This window comes from Strix aluco, chromosome 3 (genome assembly GCF_031877795.1).
Source record: "Strix aluco isolate bStrAlu1 chromosome 3, bStrAlu1.hap1, whole genome shotgun sequence".
Lineage (NCBI taxonomy): Eukaryota > Metazoa > Chordata > Aves > Strigiformes > Strigidae > Strix > Strix aluco.
Genome location: NC_133933.1, coordinates 106,464,415 through 106,481,137, shown reverse-complemented (window position 1 = coordinate 106,481,137; position 16,723 = coordinate 106,464,415). Strand labels below are relative to the sequence as shown.

At 45.7% G+C, this 16,723-nt stretch overlaps 1 protein-coding gene and 1 long non-coding RNA gene across 4 annotated transcripts in view; one reads left to right on the top strand and one right to left on the bottom strand.

Moving 5' to 3' along the window:
* Window positions 1–14,056, bottom strand: part of ELOVL5 (ELOVL fatty acid elongase 5) — a 40,442-nt gene extending 26,386 nt beyond the window's left edge. The window contains exon 1 of one of the 3 annotated variants that reach the window (XM_074819891.1): window positions 13,987–14,056. The gene's annotated coding sequence lies outside the window, so the exon portion shown is untranslated. Of the gene's footprint in view, window positions 1–12,494; window positions 12,516–13,171; window positions 13,422–13,986 lie in introns of those variants that run through there. The other 2 variants (XM_074819892.1, XM_074819893.1) reach the window with 2 other exon arrangements.
* Window positions 14,057–14,098: 42 nt separating this feature from the next.
* On the top strand, window positions 14,099–16,634 carry LOC141921863 (uncharacterized). Its single transcript, XR_012622804.1, has 2 exons — window positions 14,099–14,216; window positions 14,695–16,634. It is a non-coding gene; the product is annotated as an uncharacterized LOC141921863 (long non-coding RNA).
* Window positions 16,635–16,723: the final 89 nt, after the last annotated feature.

Sequence of the window (16,723 nt, the reverse complement as noted above, 5' to 3'; positions counted from 1 at the left end):
GCAAGAAGTAGGCTGTCCTCCCACATGAACCTTCATTTCCTCCCACACCCTGCAGCAGTGGCACCAAGTCTGAGCACCAAGAGAGCATCCGTCACCAGACTGCCCCTTCCCCTTGCCAAAATGCTGCCGCACTGGGGTCTGAACCCAGGGGACATCTCAAGAATAAAACAACATATAGGATAGGTCCATAATTCTTGATTATCTTCTTTGCATTTATTAGCTTGACATATGAAAGCTTGCTATCTGTCCCATAAAAGCACCTGCAATTCTCCTGCAAACGTGAACCATCCTACAAAGCAAGAAATGGCTGTGTGCAGTTATCCAGGAAACAAGGTTTAGCTGTAAAAAGGTTATCTGAGGTTCACGTGCTGACTAGATACAGCGATCCAATAAAAAGCTGAAAAATTAGAGGAAGATCATGAAAGTTGAGGGTGAGTGTCACAAAGGTAACACTTCATCATGCAACACTGGCTAGTACAGGGACAACAGCACACACAAAACCTGGACTGAGATGCCCTGCCAAGATGTGTAGCTACAAGCCCTATTTTCAGTCAGGTAAACAATACCTTTTGGAGGATCACTCGAGTCTGGGAAACAGATCACACTGAAAAAGCACACACAAGTCACCCTTAGCCAAGTACCACATGTTAGGTATTTATTTGTGTGCTTACTTTTCTTTCCAGTGAGCATGGAGTAGTAGTACCCGGAATGCTATGGGAGAAGTGAAATCCCCTGGTGGTCCATAACACACAAAAAACCCCAACATGTAATACACTAAATTAGTTACATTCCTCAATGAAAGTGAATTTCTACACTTTTACTTAAAGGACAAAAAGGCACAAGCTGACACTGTAAACGCACACCACAGCTTTGGTGTGCATTTCTGCCATTTCTTCATACAGCCAGCCACTCTATGAGAAGTCAATCTCACAACTTTTCTATTTTCCTGCTGTACCCCCATGAGACATGAGTTAATCCTGTATGGCTGCAGCTGCACCAATACTTGGTGCCTTCATTTTAAGATGCTAAACGTCACGCCAGACAGTAAAACCATGCATAGTGAACAGTACTAACAAAAAAAAATAAAAGTGAGGCAAGTACAAATGATGGCTGGCTTTAAGTAGAAGGTACTGAAAATGTTCTCTTTCCCACCATTCTGAGAATTAAGACGAAAGAAGAAAAGAAATGACTCCAGGTACAACTGTTATGCCATGGTATTGTGCTGCTCAGGTCAAAACTCTGTCGCTAGGCACCCTGTTAAACCCTCTGCCTTTCAAAACAGTACAAAAATAATAGGCTCATCATTCAGAAAAGCAACCGCATTTGAAGATCTAATCTCCCTTCCAAAAGGCAACCCAGTTAACACTATGTAAGGCAAGATTTTGACCTTGTTTTCTTCCTGCCCAGGACTGACAAAGAGTAAAGACTACATGTCCTAGTAAAAGGACAGAAGAGGAGGAGACAGGAGATTTTTTACAGATGCATCAGTCAGACCACTCCTTCCCTTCTTGTACAACACTTAGCAGATCTGTAAACAAAGTGTTGCCAAAACCATGCAGCTAGCTGATGGCATTTCTGTTACAGAATCTCAGGGCTGAAAAGCCTGGTGAGTCCTGAAGATCTGAAAATCCTTACCTGCACCAGACCCATGCCAAACCAACCTCTGCCAAGAATCATGAAGTTTCAGGGTACCAAATCCTCGCTGTAACAAGGGCCCCTGAAAAAGATGACTGACTCCTGGCGTAGTTACAAAAGAAAGCACTTCTAGATGTACATTTCCTTGGTTTGATGTTGTCAGCACTTTCCTAAATGTTACTTCATCAGAAGACCCTGCTCCAGGAGGCAATTACTGCAATTTCTTTTATTTTATTCTTTAAGGGCAGAAAGACCAACCAACCAATTAAAAGGAAATATTATAGTGGTAAAGCTTTGTGTGATCTTATCACCGACTCTTTCTATAAACTTTGAATAGACTACTGGAGGAAAAAAAACCACACTGTCCACATCTGGCAAATGCTAAGCTGTTTTCTACGAGCTCGTAATATAAAAAATTCAGGCACCTGCAGAAGTCATGCAGAGGAATTCCAGCAAAGTAAGTCCATCTTCTACAAAATTTAGCCACTCTTTTCTTTCAATAAGAGGCAACAAATTCGTGGTGCAGTGGAAATCCCACTGCCATTAAAATCTGTTCCAGCAAAGAACCCTTCTAGACTGAATCCCCAGCTTTGGTGCCAAGGTGCAGAAGATTTTACTAAATTTGCTTCATGCTTTCAAAAGCACTGGAGCAAAGGCAGGGTCAGTACTGTAATTTGCGACAATATATCTGTTTTAAATACAGGGACAAACCAATACCCACACAAGCAGCAGGCAAGAACTTTCCTCCCCCACCCTGCAGCTATCCCATCCTCCACAGGGCAGCAGTCCACTGCAGACAGGGGTACCAGATATGCTCCCTCTGCCTTGCCACTTGTGCAAAGTCTTTCTCAAACAGTGTCTTCAGCAACTTACTTGTTCCTAAAGACGAGAAGCTCCCATCCATACAGGCATTTTTCCTGCTCAAACCTGTTATGGTGCCAGCTTATGCCCACCGGTAACCCTCAGGCTGACAGCAATCGCATCACCTCATCCTCGCTCTAACTTCTCCAGTCAGCCAGGTCGATAGCTATAAAACCACACCCAGGGCATGTGGGGTGACCAGGAGCAACCAAGAACAGATTTGATGCTGCTGCAAGGGGTGCTTTCAATTCCTTCTCTACCCTCCACCCTGTCCAGGTGGAGGGAAGCAGAGGAAAAACAGAGAGCCCCCAAAAAACAACCAAGCAAGAAGATCAGCTTTCAGTCGGGTCCATCCCAGTGCCTGATTTACTGCGGGAGAAGCACCTACATGAGGCAGGCATGTGGGTGACAAAGAGGTCTTACCTGACTGCACCTGAGCAAAGTTATCAGATTGTATCCACCAAGAAACCAAGACTGTAGCCAAAAGTTAAATAAAACAGATAGACAAAAAGAAAGATGTGGAATTTTTAAACCAGAATTCTAAAATGCTATTAAGAGAAGCCCAAAATAAAATGCATTGCACACCCATCATTTTACATAGAGGAATGGTTCTAGTGAAAAGTGCAGGAATTACAGAAAAAAGAAAACATGAAACAACAAAAGGTCACAGAGGATATGTTAATATCATGCAGAGCTAACTTACAGAGATTTCTTAAAGATAATCATTACAGTATGAACTGACAAATTATTGCACCGTAAAAAGCAAACAAAAAAAAACCCTCTGAAATGTTCAGAATACAAAGGAGACAGATTTTAAGATGCGTTGCTATGTTTCTGTCTTGAAAACTGCAGGACTAAGGATGGTCTCAAGGCAGGTCAGATGTGAGAGGGCAGGACTCAATGGGAAGGGGAGGGAATGTTAACCATCAAGAGACCCAACAGATGGAGACCAAGGACAGATTTCTTCCCAAAAAAGGCAACTTGAATGTTTTATTCAGTCTAAACACAGCAAAAGTATTCCAGTACAAACAGAGCTAATGAAAAGAAATACACAGAAAAAGATTGAAATAAAAAGCTAAACAGGTGGTGAATATGACCAAAAACTCTTAATACACATTGGTCAGCCTGCAGCTGAGGACCTTGAAGACAGAGGGGAAATACAGCCTTTAATTCTCAGCCTTAAAGCATGTTATACTCTAAGAAACGATAATCAACAACCTTACTAGTGATTTGAGACACACCTTGAGTGCAGTAGCCTAAGACTAAATTTTAGTGGGAAGTTTGATTTTCTGATAATACAAAACATTTTTTACTTGATGCCCAAAGCTCATAAATAAATTCATTAAATGAGAAAAACACATTGCTAGATAATTAGAAAGTGTTTTACACAAGGAAAATAAAACTTCCTTTTTTACTATGCTGCTTGCAGCAAAGTGGAAACCTAACACAGTGTGTTTTATAAGCGCTTGTATTTTGCCAGGAGTGAAAGATAGGAAATAATTAAGTTGCATTTCATCAGCCACACTTGTAAAGCAACTCTTGAAACTCTGGGCAAAAGAGTTTAGCTTGTTTTAGCCTCTATAGTAAAATTCTGTGCACAGCTATTATATGCATGGCAATATATTAAAAGTTGCTCAGCAGGTAAACCCAAACCTTTACATTCTGAGAGCACTTATTTCATATATGTTTTGTACAGACTGTGTAGGATACAGAACAATGCTTCAGGCAATGAAATTGCTTATTCATGTTGGCAGCTCTCTGAAAGTTTCCTGCTCTGGAATCTTGCCACCACCATGTCTCTATTTTTACTGCATACTAAAAGCAAAACATGCTTTTGTGCAAAAAAACTCTTTCATAAACCAATTTTTCAAATATCAAAAGACAATTCCAGTGGTTGGAGGCTATTTTTCCACAATGTTTTTTTTCTCCCTGGAATACAAGTCCTCCACATAGATGTGTCATCTATAAAATAAACAGCAGTGAAGGGACTCTTCATTTAAATAGACCTGTTATTCTGGACCAGAGAAGCTAAATGCTCAAGTTCATGGCCTCATGCAAGAACTGGTACATGGTGGAGGAACAGAGGAAGGAAAAAACAAACCCACAGATTTGGTTAATATTCCGCTCTCACATTAATGACTGACAGCTTAGGTAGGAATTTGGTAGGGGTCTCAGCAGAGCGATGCTGCTGTAAGGGGGGACGTGCCTGAGCCACCAATGGCTGATTAGGACTCCTTCATCAGTTCAGCCCAAATCCCAACCCTGCTCCTCTGTTCTGCAAAATAACTCCCAGGGCATCAGCTGAATAAACTTTTAAAAGGCAAAGGCTGAAAAATAGATACAGGGAGAAATATGAAAGTGAGAAAAGGAGCAGCAAGGAAAAACGAAGCTGGGAGAAGGGTGAAAAACCCCTTAACTTCATTGCTAAGCTATTTCACGCGTGCAATTGGCATTCACTTAAAATCACCATTACTGTAGGTTCAAAGACAGTCACCTCCTCCCAAGGTCATACATCTCCCCTTTGGAGGCTATACAGTACTAAAGGATGTAGAGCACTCAACTCCGAGACCATCTTTTTTCATACACCGTAAGCGGTGGTTTAAACCTGGCAACATCCCCATGTTCTCACTAAGTACATCCTTCAGGACTCAAATCTGTGTTTTAGCAGCTTCCTAAATGTATATTTTAAGACACAAAGTCAATCCCCATAAATGCTTAGAAAACTGATCTGTGCTATATGCAACTGATACCCATGTTGGTGCATCGTTTCAGCCTGACGTGTTTTGTGAAACCAAGACGTATTCAGTCTGCACAACTGGAAATTCATGATAGCTCTGCAATTGCTCAACTAGAGTTTAGATTGGAATATCTTATCTAAACGAGCTCTGCACTGAATTTAAAAGGAATGAGCCAATTAGATGAACTTCAAAAAATGAGAGAAAAACCTTTGAAAATGACATTAGCAGTCCCTTCCGGTATCTTAATGCAACCACTTAGCAGTGGTGATAGAACAAAAAATCAATATAAAGAAGTACCAAAGGATGTTATTTTTGTTCTGCAAGGCACAGCCAGACTCATACAGTGCTTTTGCTTGCATCAAAGGGAGATGATGATGGTTGTGAAAGGGCAGAAGAAAGTGTAGGGAAGCTAGAGGTTCCGGGAACCTGTCAAGCAAAAGTAGAGGACCAAGCATGGCTCTGGAGAATTACTCAGGAACCTAATGAAGGCTGCAAAACCAGAGGACAGAGCCATTTAAACTCTCATGACAAGTGGTCTGACACCATCATTGGCTCTAAAAATGGCTTAAGCCCATGCACAATTTTTACCTATAAGCAAGTAGAGGCAGCAGCAGCTCATGCATTAGCAGGGCAATGATCTACACTGAAACACGGTGGCCCTTCTGTGACTACCTACCTGTATTATTTTTTCTCCTCATTTTTAACATGGCAAATGCAGTACTCCTTACTGACTTGCTTAGAGCTGCCTCTCTCCATCTCTACATAAAGGGTCTGCTGGTGTTCCCTCACACTTGTGTTTTCCTCTAGCTCTTACACTGTGTTTTAACCTCTTGCAGAGTGCAATGGGGACACCCACCCAAAATTTCCCAGCCCATGGTCAAGTCCAGTGGCCAGGGCTGGGCAAACCCAGCCACTTCTGCTGTAGCAAACCAGAGGCTGCAGAGGTGACTGTGGTGTAAGCTGCACCTTCTGGATGGCACACAAGTCAGAATTCAACACCATATGAAAAAACCTGCTCAAATCTTTCACAAGAGGCTTTACTGCTTAGGTCTGTTAGGGAGGTAGATAAAAATCCATAAGTAAACAGTCCTGCTGGACTAGTAGCTTACTTTCTGTCACTATATCACATACATTAATGAACAAAAAATTCTGGACGGTGTTACAGATGCAGGGATTTTCCCCATTAATAAGGCTTCATGCATGCACTAAGTCCAGCTCGCAAAACTAATGTAAAGCTTAACAACACACCAAAAGGCCACTGTACACGAGTGAACTGAGGGACAAATGTATGACACAAGGGACAAATGCATGACCCTAATTTAGGACAAACAGCTGAGAGCATGCCCCAGTTCACAGGGTCCGTGATCAGCTAAAAGCAACCTCTCCATGCCAGTACTGCAAAAGAGAAATGAACCACCAAACTGGAATCAGACATTCACCATAAGCATCTGCTACCCTGCAATCCAATATGTAAAAATGCAAGCACAACTACCTACCAGTGTGTCCTTCAAAGCCAAATCCAGATTCCTGGGCTTCTACCAACGTTGCCCCACAGCTACCATGTGAGGTCTTGCTCAAGAGCATGCGAGCAGCCACGTGAATGAACTGAACACATAGAAGCTTTTCGGTAAGCACACGTGCCATGCACCCAAACTAGCATGCTATTTGAACTTCAGCAAGCAAAAAGGTTTCTTGAGTTTCTTTTTCTAAAGGGCAGGGTGATGTTAAACATTGGAGAATGTCATCTTCCTAACTGGTTAAAGGTTTAATTATTGTCATTTCAGTCAAAGGTTCTCCCTGCTGTTTGGCTAGGAGGTGATTCTCAAAATGATGATTTAAAACATCAGCATTTTTAAAAGCCACCCAGGAGCAGGAGATAATCCTTCAGAAAAAGGTTAACAGAAGCTTTCTGATTAAATGACATACATAGAAATAGCACATCTAAGGGGAAACCTATAAAGATTAAGGTATAAAGATCTATAGCTCCCCAAGCCTTCATCATCTGAAGTGAAACCAAACCTGAGGACACAGGACCAGCTCAAGAACTAGACGTCTATGATGACAATTGATAAAATAGTGACAAACGTACTACAAGTAGATTTCTTTTGCTCATTTCTAAGAGCTTCAAGACCTGATTTAATCTTCAAGACCTCTATCTGAAATATGGATGCCATGGTTTTAACTCAGCAGATGCAGAGGAGCTCCACCAAGCTGTGGTCTGCTCCAAACCCACAACTGTATGGCATCTAAGGGAAGAAGGCATTTTCCCATAACTAGCACTTACTAGGGACTCCTCAGCCAACAAGGGCACAGCGAAAACACTGCCTTAATCCAAAATGCTTCCCAGCGAGTTTGTAACAGCATACAGTAAGGGGATGGGGGACAGGGTGGGGGGAGAAAAGACCAAAACAGGCACCAATGCAAACTTGCATGCTTATGAATTAATTAGCTAAACATACAGCCTAAACCCATAAGATACCAAGAGGTATATTTTGTTTAATAAGCTAAAACACATTATTTTGCAACTTACTACCTGATAGTTTTCATCTAACACTGTCAACATCCTTAAGAACTGTGACACCAACAGAAACGTCCATCAGGACACACATGCCTTAAAAGCTGAAGTGTTATTTGAAGTCAAGTCTATGTCCTTCATTTTACAGCAGAGAGCCTGAACTTGTGCATTGGAAGAATGCAATTACCCTCTAATCACAGCAAAAACAGCCAGCAAGAAGAGAGTTTTCTCCAGGTCGCGAGCAGCAGGGAGAGGAGCATTCTCAAGCAATAACAGAAGTGGAATAGTCACTTTGTTCAAATCACTGACCCGGTGCCTCAAAGGGTAAGGTTACACAGGGATCAAAGAGCAGGGCAGAATTTGAAAATGCAGAGAAAAACGGTCTATTCCATGTTTGTTGTAGCTTTACACAAGCAAGGTTTGTCTCCTGTAAATGTTAGTGTAACTCAGCACATTTAGTCATCACCCAAAGCATCTCACTTGGCAGGCAAATGTTCGGCATGAAGCTCTGACACAGAGGTCAATTAAATCCAGACAATTTTAGCATAAATACAAATTAACGGAAGATTTTTATATTACTACCCGCTCAGTACGCTGCTGGTCATCAGCAAAGCTATCGTTAACAAAGCATAACCTCTACAGCTAATAATGCTTTAATAAGGGCATGCAAAATACCCAGATGCAAAGGGATGCCGCGACCAACTCTTAATTCGCAGTACTGAGTTCAGCAGAAGTAGTAGCATGATTCATTTGTTCTTGGAGAAGTGACACACTTAGCAGCACACACCTGTAACATCTCTACACCTGGTAAGGGAATTTATTAGACTGCCATTGTGCTTCCTAAATGCTTGATGCTTTGTGTTTCATATGAGTCAACCATTTCATAGAGGAAATTAAATAATCCTGCAATGCATCGAACACACCAGGAAGGCATTTGCTGACCATATACTTTGGACAAGTTTGCTCCTGTGCTTTTACTTACCATGTAAGATAACGTGTCCGAAATGCCAAAACACAAACAGAGAAACCAAGGCAGTAAGTTTTTGGAGATTAATTTCATTAAACAGATCTAGGGAGAGCCACTGTGTACACAGTCCACAGCAACTCTATGAGTTATTTCCATAGTAAGATTGGAGGCAGCACTTATTTGATTTGTCAATCAAAAAAAATCAATCCAAGTCACTGTTTACTATACCTTTTTCAAAGGGAGATAAAACTGATGTTCTGTTGGTCGCAGGGACCAGGCTGCAGTGCCCTCAGGAACCCAGATCACTTTTACCGATCAGCACTTAGGAACTCCAGAGATGTCAGCCTAAACAATGCCCTCTTAACCGTATTGCTGCAATACCATATTTAAACAGCCTTTAGGAAAGGCCATAGCAAAGAAATTTGAACCGGAAGTTTTTAAACAGACTAACTTTATGTAATTCATTGATTATCATTTTCATTTGTCCTTGTGTGTGATCTTCCATCTAAGGAAAAAGTGTTTCTGATGCTAGTGTGCATAAACAGTTTGGATTGAAGGAATCCTCTGCATTTTTAACACATTTAAGAATCACAAAACAAATTAGCAACTGTATTGCATATAACAAAACAGCTACAGATTACAAGGATTATTGTCAGTTTTGTGAAGCGTTTGGATGCACACAGGGAAGTGTGCTCTGACTGGCATGCAGTAAGCATCAATTCCTTAAGTCTATTGTGTAGTCAAACAGCTTTCAAAAGCATATATTGCATCCTGGAAGAACATCATTTTGTACACTGTAAAAAGAGGAAAACAAGCATTCTCATGAAGAGCTTAGACCAACATCCCTAAAAGCGTTCCTATGTTTAAACAGCTTTATAGATCTCACCCCTACAAGACTAATTTCGGACACAGCCGTGAAAGAAGGTAACAAAAGAGGACTGAGATTAAGAGGACAAAATGAGCATGTTGTTCTATTACACAGGGGAGGTTATAGCAAACAGCACCATCACCTATACATGCCTTCACAACCTATACAAAGAACTACCAAAGCTAGGTGGAGCTTTAGTAGCTTTGAACGGGCTACAAAGTCTGCTTGTGACCCATCTCAAGACAGCATGCCACCGGTGAGAGGGGAAAAAAAACCCAAGAGATAACACGTAGAAGTATTTGCGGCTCTGCTCCTCAGCAGTAAGAGCATCCCTGCCTGTTTGTGAGAAGCCAGAGTACAAACCCTCAACATCTGGAATAAAAAAACCACACCACGAAGAGTCCATTTCCTCCGAAAGGCTTTCCCAGCCCAAAGGAGACTCTCTGGCATGACCCGTCCCAGGAGACGACTCTGCACACAGCATGGGAGTTCTGGCTTCTTGCCATCGCAGCAGGAACCCCTGGCCAGGCAGCATGCAGAGCGCTGCCTAAGTCATCTCCTGTGCTGGCAACAAGGTGACACCCAAAACGCCACTGAGCCCACCCTCCTGCCTGATTGCTGACCTGCACCACCACACCAGTCCTGCCCAGTCCGTCGGGCAGCAGCAGCAGAAGCAAGGATGAACACTTATAAGTGACATCCTCTTAGTGCTAGCTCCAAGAGGGACAGAGGGGACAACAGGACACAGAGTCACAACGTTGTTTTAACATAGGACCACATGCTATTGCCGTTTCTCTCCCAAAAATTTGTCTCAGGTGGGATGCAGATAGTGTTGAGATGCTCGCTTCGTCTGCCACGGAGTGAGGACTGGGGAGACCACTAGAGGACAGGCAGAAGACAAGCACTTTAACCTTGTAAGCACCACCACCTTGATCTGTACGGGTGGTTTCTGTTCTGAGCTCAGCAGAAACAGAAGTGTTTGATGTTGCAATGTTTGCTGCCCCAAAAAATGAGGAAGGTAAAGGAATGAGGTCAGCTTAGTACCTGAAAGCATTTAACCAATTACCAACTGAACGCAATTTAAGGAATATGCTCCCCAAAGGGCAGCTCTGGATCAGCTCTCAGCGCCAGGCTTTCCACCTACGGCTGCTGGACTTGAGTGCCAAGTCAGCCTGAAATCCTAAAATATGGTCAGTTCCACCATCATTCCAGAAATCTTAATCTTCAAACATATTTCCAAAAATCTGCTCCTAGCAAGTCACAAAAGAACAAGCAATTAAGGCCCAGAGGCCTGACAGATTTACAGTATTATTTCCAATATACGCTTTTGTTTGTTCCGTTAATCATATCTTCTCTAAGTTAATTCCTCTTGTAAACACCACAAAATGAAGGTCAGCGGGGAAAGAAGAGATTAGACCAGAGAATTCAAAATATTTTATTTCAACTCTAGCTGTAATAAAGGCAAGGAATGCCACAAGAGGAATTCTTGGTGAGAAATGTGAAGATACCATCAACTTAGTAAAAATAGTGCAATAAGTATACCCAGAGACTGGTCAGACAGCACAGAAACTAAGTATCCTTAATGATGCTATATTTATGTACCAAATATGCACAAATTTTAGTCAAAGATACTTCATTTGATCAGCTGCTGGTATATAGAAGATAGCAAACCACACAAAGTGCAACTGCTTTTTAAAAAGCAGAGTGAGGCAAACAGACCAGCAGTCAGACTCTTCTGCAGCTTGCAAGACAGAGCCTCACGGCATATTAATTTCACTGCTGCTCTCTCTGGCTGCATTTGAATGCTAAAATACAGGAGACTTAAGTTAGATCACTTACGATAAGTTCACTTAGCTACTTACGGATAAAAAACACAAAGAAGTCTCTAAGGGCTTCCAGCATGCATTATATATGTAACGTATACCTTGTAAGAAATTCAGTAAAATCCAGCAAAACTCTAGCATGTCTTTTAACATCCTTGACCCACGTCAGCCAGCAACAGCATCCTTGAGGGCAAACCCACTCTTAACTTCTGTAGACTCAGCACAGAGGTCCCTTTCATCTGCTCCTCAGTTCCTGTAAAGCTGGAAAGGGATCTCCCCCCAGCTGACTCCAGCCATCTTCAGGCACCACAAGTTTCCTAGGGAAATCCTCATTCTGTGTGTGCACGTACAGTTTTCCCCAGGCAGAATACATGCCTTGGCGACTCGCTGGTCTGAAAACAGATTATGTCTAGTGCACCCCAAATATACGAATACTTTTATAAGAAACTCATGCTTGCGTTGCTAAACAGCACCAGGTGATCACGCATGCCACTGGCTTACTGTCCCTGTCACAGCTTCAACTTCTGTCAGCAGCAGTGAGGATACACCAGTATTTACCTCTAGCTATGGAGTTTTCTAACAGCAGAGGAAAAATCTCAGGCTGCGACTGCACCAAAGGAACGAGGAGGGCTTAGAGAGAAATATACTGCAAAACTTCAGCGTTATTCACCAGTTCATATTAAAAATAAATAAATAGCCTCCCTCTACGCTAGTAGCTTAATACTGACGCAGCAACACCATTAGCCTGCATCTACAAAAACTTCACAGCTGCAAAAACCCTCCATCCAGCCGGGGCCACTGGCAATCATTTAAGCCGCCTGCTTACAGCAGGCCCGCAGCTGCCAAGTCCCGGGGGAGAGCTGCTCTTCCAGAGACAACCTCACCCTGGAAGCAACCTGGCCCAAAACTCCAGCGACAGGCCGTGCTGTGCCGCCGGAGATGCCTGCACGCTTGCCCTCCTCTGGTTTCAGCTACAGGGCGTGTTTCCATTTACACAGAGCGGTTTTGGAGACTTCCTGATCGGAAGCATCCCAACTGCCTTGCTTTCCCTCGCCATCGCCAACCCCCGGCTGAGCGCTTTGCTCACGTTTTTCGCCACGGCCCTGAATCTCACAGCACCAGAGATGACCCAAAGCGCCGAGAATACCAACGAGCAGAACGGGGCACTGCCGTTAACCGTGGCTGGGACACCGAGCAGCCAGCACACCCAGCTGCCGGAGGGAGAAACGCCTCTCATCATCTGCCAGGAGCCCTTCTTGCTGAACAAACCAAGGTGTTATTATTCCTGCCCAGGTCTGCAAAACCAGCCTTTTGGCTGCAGATTTAGAGCACGGATCGGTGTTGGAAAACTCTCCGGAGCTGGATCCTCAGCGTCCCTGGGAAGCTGGGGAGGGGGGGCGATGAGGGCAGAAAGCAGCCAGTGCAGGCAAGGAAGGAAAAAACACTTATGTCACCCAAGCCAGTACTCCACATAACCCCAAGCACTGCCAACTTCTGCTGCTGCTGCCTGAGGGTTTCCAGGAGATGCAAGAGATAAAAGCGAAGACATAAAGTTTTTAGGAAAGTCCCTGCACACACATCTGACACACTGACACATTTCTATCGCATGCCCTTCCTTTTTTGCTGACTTCCTACTGCTTGTTCTCTTTAATCGTTTAGATTTTAGAACGGGGAGGCACCTTTGAGAAGCACTGCACGTCCCCATGGCGCTAGTTTAATGTGGCGCCTGCCCTGTCCCACAGACAAACCCGGGACTGACCCTACCAGCGGCTCCCCTTCTAAACCAGGTCCGGGGCGCTGAGCGAGACGATGGGCTCAGGGAAGAAGACGACGACGACGATTAAGCCTGCCTTTCCGAGCCCGACCAGACGCTCCGCGGATTCTCGGCCCCGCTCCCGGAGGCCGCCCCGCGCGTCCATCGCGCTCGCGTGATGCACAGCACACCACGGGGTAACACCGGGGCAGGGCTCTTATTGTTCGGAGCCGTAGCTGCGCTCAGCGCCCCCCGAGCTCGCCGGGGAGGCAGCGTAGGGCCGAGGGCCGCTTCCTCGCCGTTACAGGTAGCCGGGGAGGGGTTCCCGCCTTCCTGCCCGTATATTTCTCCCGACTCCGTCCCGCCACGGCGGAAGGAGCCGCCGCCACCGCCCAGGGATGCAGTAGCCATGGCAATGCGAGATTGCATCATGCTCTTGACTAACTGCACCGGGGAAAGACGCTCCCGGCGAAAACCCCGGCCCTTCCGCCGCCCCGTCCCCTCCCTCCCCCGGCCCGTCCGCCCGCCGCGGCCCCGCCGCTCGCCGCCGGGCGCCGAACCCGCCTTTCACCCCGCCGCCGCCGCACTTGTTGCGCGCCCCGAAGCGCGGCACGGCGCGGCACGGCGCCCCCCGCCCGCCCGCCGTGGTCCCCATCCGGTACCCGCCCCCCTCCTCCTCCTCCTCCTCCTCCTCCTCCTCCTCCTCCTCCTCTTCTTCTTCTTCTTCCTCCTCCTCCTCCTCCTCCGGGCCCGGGCGGCCGCGCCGCATCCCGCCGCCAAGCGGGGAGCCCGGCGCTGCCCTCCCGCCCGGGGGACGCGGCCCTACCTGGCGGCGGCGCTGGGGGCGGCGGGCGGGCGGGCGAGCACCGGCCGGCTCTGTCACGCTGCGGCGCCGCGGGGGCGGGGCCGGGGGCGGGCGCGGGGCGGGGGACCCCGCCCCCAGCCCGCCGTGGGCTGACCGTGACGTAAGAGTGGTGCGGGGGGCTAACGGGCGGCGGCGGAGGGGGCGCGCTGTGACGTCACGGCCGCCGAGGGCCAATCCGGCGGCCGCGGAAGGTTCGGGAGCGGGGTGGCGGAACGGGGGTCGTGTGGGCGCCCGGTGGCCGCGGGAGGGGGCCCCGCGGCGGGAGGGGGCCCCGCGGCGGGAGGGGGCCCCGCGGCGGGAGGGGGCCCCGCGGCGGGAGGGGGCCCCGCGGCGGGAGGGGGCCCCGCGGCGGGAGGGGGCCCCGCGCCCCGCCTCCGCGCCCGAAGAGTCAACGAAATACTGAGCGGCTCTTCCTTACGTGGGGGTTTTCCGGCCCAGGCGAGGGAGGCGGGAGGCCCCAGTGGAAAACAATATGGGGTCATGTAATCAAAGACTCCTAATGAGATGAGCCGCAGGTCACGGGCAAACGCAGTTGATCTGTTTCCTGTGTTTTGAGTAATGGGCTTGGCAACATTATGGCGTTTTTGAATACAAGCTCTGGGTGCAGTAAATATGTAGGATTTTAACTTGGTCGTGTAATAAATTCCCCTTTTTTGTTGTGTAATTTAGATGCACAGACTGAGCCCGTCCCCAGTGTCGGATGTCCGAGGAAGGAATCTCAAAGCATCCTCTTTGGCTCCTCTCCAATGGCCAGGGTGCTCAACAGAGAAGTCCCCTCTAGCCACTCCAGATGCTTCCTTACTTCTGAGGGGTTCTAATGAGGTTCTGAACGAGGGAGCTTTGGCATTAGTATGGCCAACGGGAAGAAAGTTTGTTTCTTGCAGTCTTTCACATATTCCATCATGCTGCAAGATGACCTTTTAATTTCCTTTTCTTTTTTCCGCCTAAGAGTTTGTTCCGTCTCTTTGCTAATTAGATGAAAATGTTACATAAATAAAGAGCAGCTTTGCTTTGCAAAGAAGAGGAGTCGAGGAGCAATTTGCATGGGTTTTATTCAAGATCAAGTATCTGCACTCCATAGGAAGTGGCTAGCAATTTTAGAAAGCTGGAGGAAAAAGGTTTCGGGGGGCTTCCTCTGCGACTATAGAAGGTACAGGTGAAGCCATCAAGGCTAACCATGGCAACCCAACGTCCAGTAGCTTCTCCTGGGCAGTAATACACTGGTCCCATGTCCATGGCCATTTAACTGGAGCACTGTGTTGCAACCTCACCTAACCTGGTTGAAGCTGAGTGTGCAAACAGTCCCCAGAGGCAATGCTCAGCTGTGAACAGGGAATGTGATAACACAGTATATTTGCCCAGTGGGATCAGAAACAATCTTCCTTAAGATCTTACTGGGTTACAAGAAAAAAATCTCTCTCCAAGGTAAACATCGAGGCTATGCCATAGTTTTTTATTTAATCTTATTTCTTTATTTGAGTAAGATGTTAATTAGGAATGGGTTTTGGTTTGTTTTCTTGTTTTAAAGCCCAAGTCTCCATTTCCCTTTCCCTTTGGAGGACCACACCCCTTTGTGATTTCTCTGTGTGTGATTTGGGGCTTTGTAGCAGTTTTCAGTAAGGTATGAGCACTCAAAACTGTCCTTGCCTATGTGTTTTAACACCTTGGAAAAAAACCCAAAAGCCAGCACAACTCTCAAGTGAGTATGCCTTTCTGAAGGCCCTTTGCCCAGGTTTGTGTTTTGTATGTTTCCGAGGCACCCCTTCTCTTCTGAGGGGAGTCAAGCAGTCTTGCTCCTAGCAAAACTAATGGAATAAGGCACAAGTCCCATTTTTTCTCACTTGAGCTAAAATGTCCTGAGCTCATTGAAACGTGACCAGCATTAGGTCTTTTCACATCTGTAAATCTGAACTTGACTTTTCAATGTGCTTTAAATAAAGTTGCTTCCCGACGGGCGTACACATTTGTTTCCATGGTTTATTGATGAGAGATGATTGCACCAAGTGTTACTTTCACGGTGAAAACAGCTTTCTAAATCTGGAAGATGCTTAAATAATTAAGACTCAATCTGGTGGTTTAAAAATAAAAAATTGGAACCATTTGCAATTTTAGATGCAAAAAGGAATGGAGCGGGGCATAGGGAGTTGTCCTGGTTTTGGCTGGGAGAGAACTAATTATTTTTTCCCTTCTTAGTAGCTAGAATAGTGCTGAGTTTTGGATTCAGTATGGGATTTGGTATGAGAAGAATGTTGATAATGCACTGATGTTTTTGGTTGTTACTAAGAGATCCCATGTCTTGCTAGTGCACAGGTACACAAGAAGCTGTGAGGGAGCAAAGCCAGAGCAACAGACCCAAATTGGCCAATGGAACATTCCATACCATATGATGTCATGCTCAGTGTATAGATGAGGGTTGATCAAGAAGCTCACTCTTGCTTCCAAGATTGTGGTTTCAGGGTTCTCTCTTCTCTAGGATCACTAGCCAGGAACGGGCTGGGCATCGGCTGGCAGGTGGTGAGCAATTGCACTGTGCATTACCCGTTTGTATTTTCTATTATTACTATTATTACTATTTTAATTTTATTTCAATTATTAAACTTTTTATTTCAACCTATGAGTCTCCTTACCTTTACTCCTTCAATTCTTTCCCCCATTCCCCAGGGTGGGGGAAGGGTGAGTGAGTGTCCGTGTGGTGTTT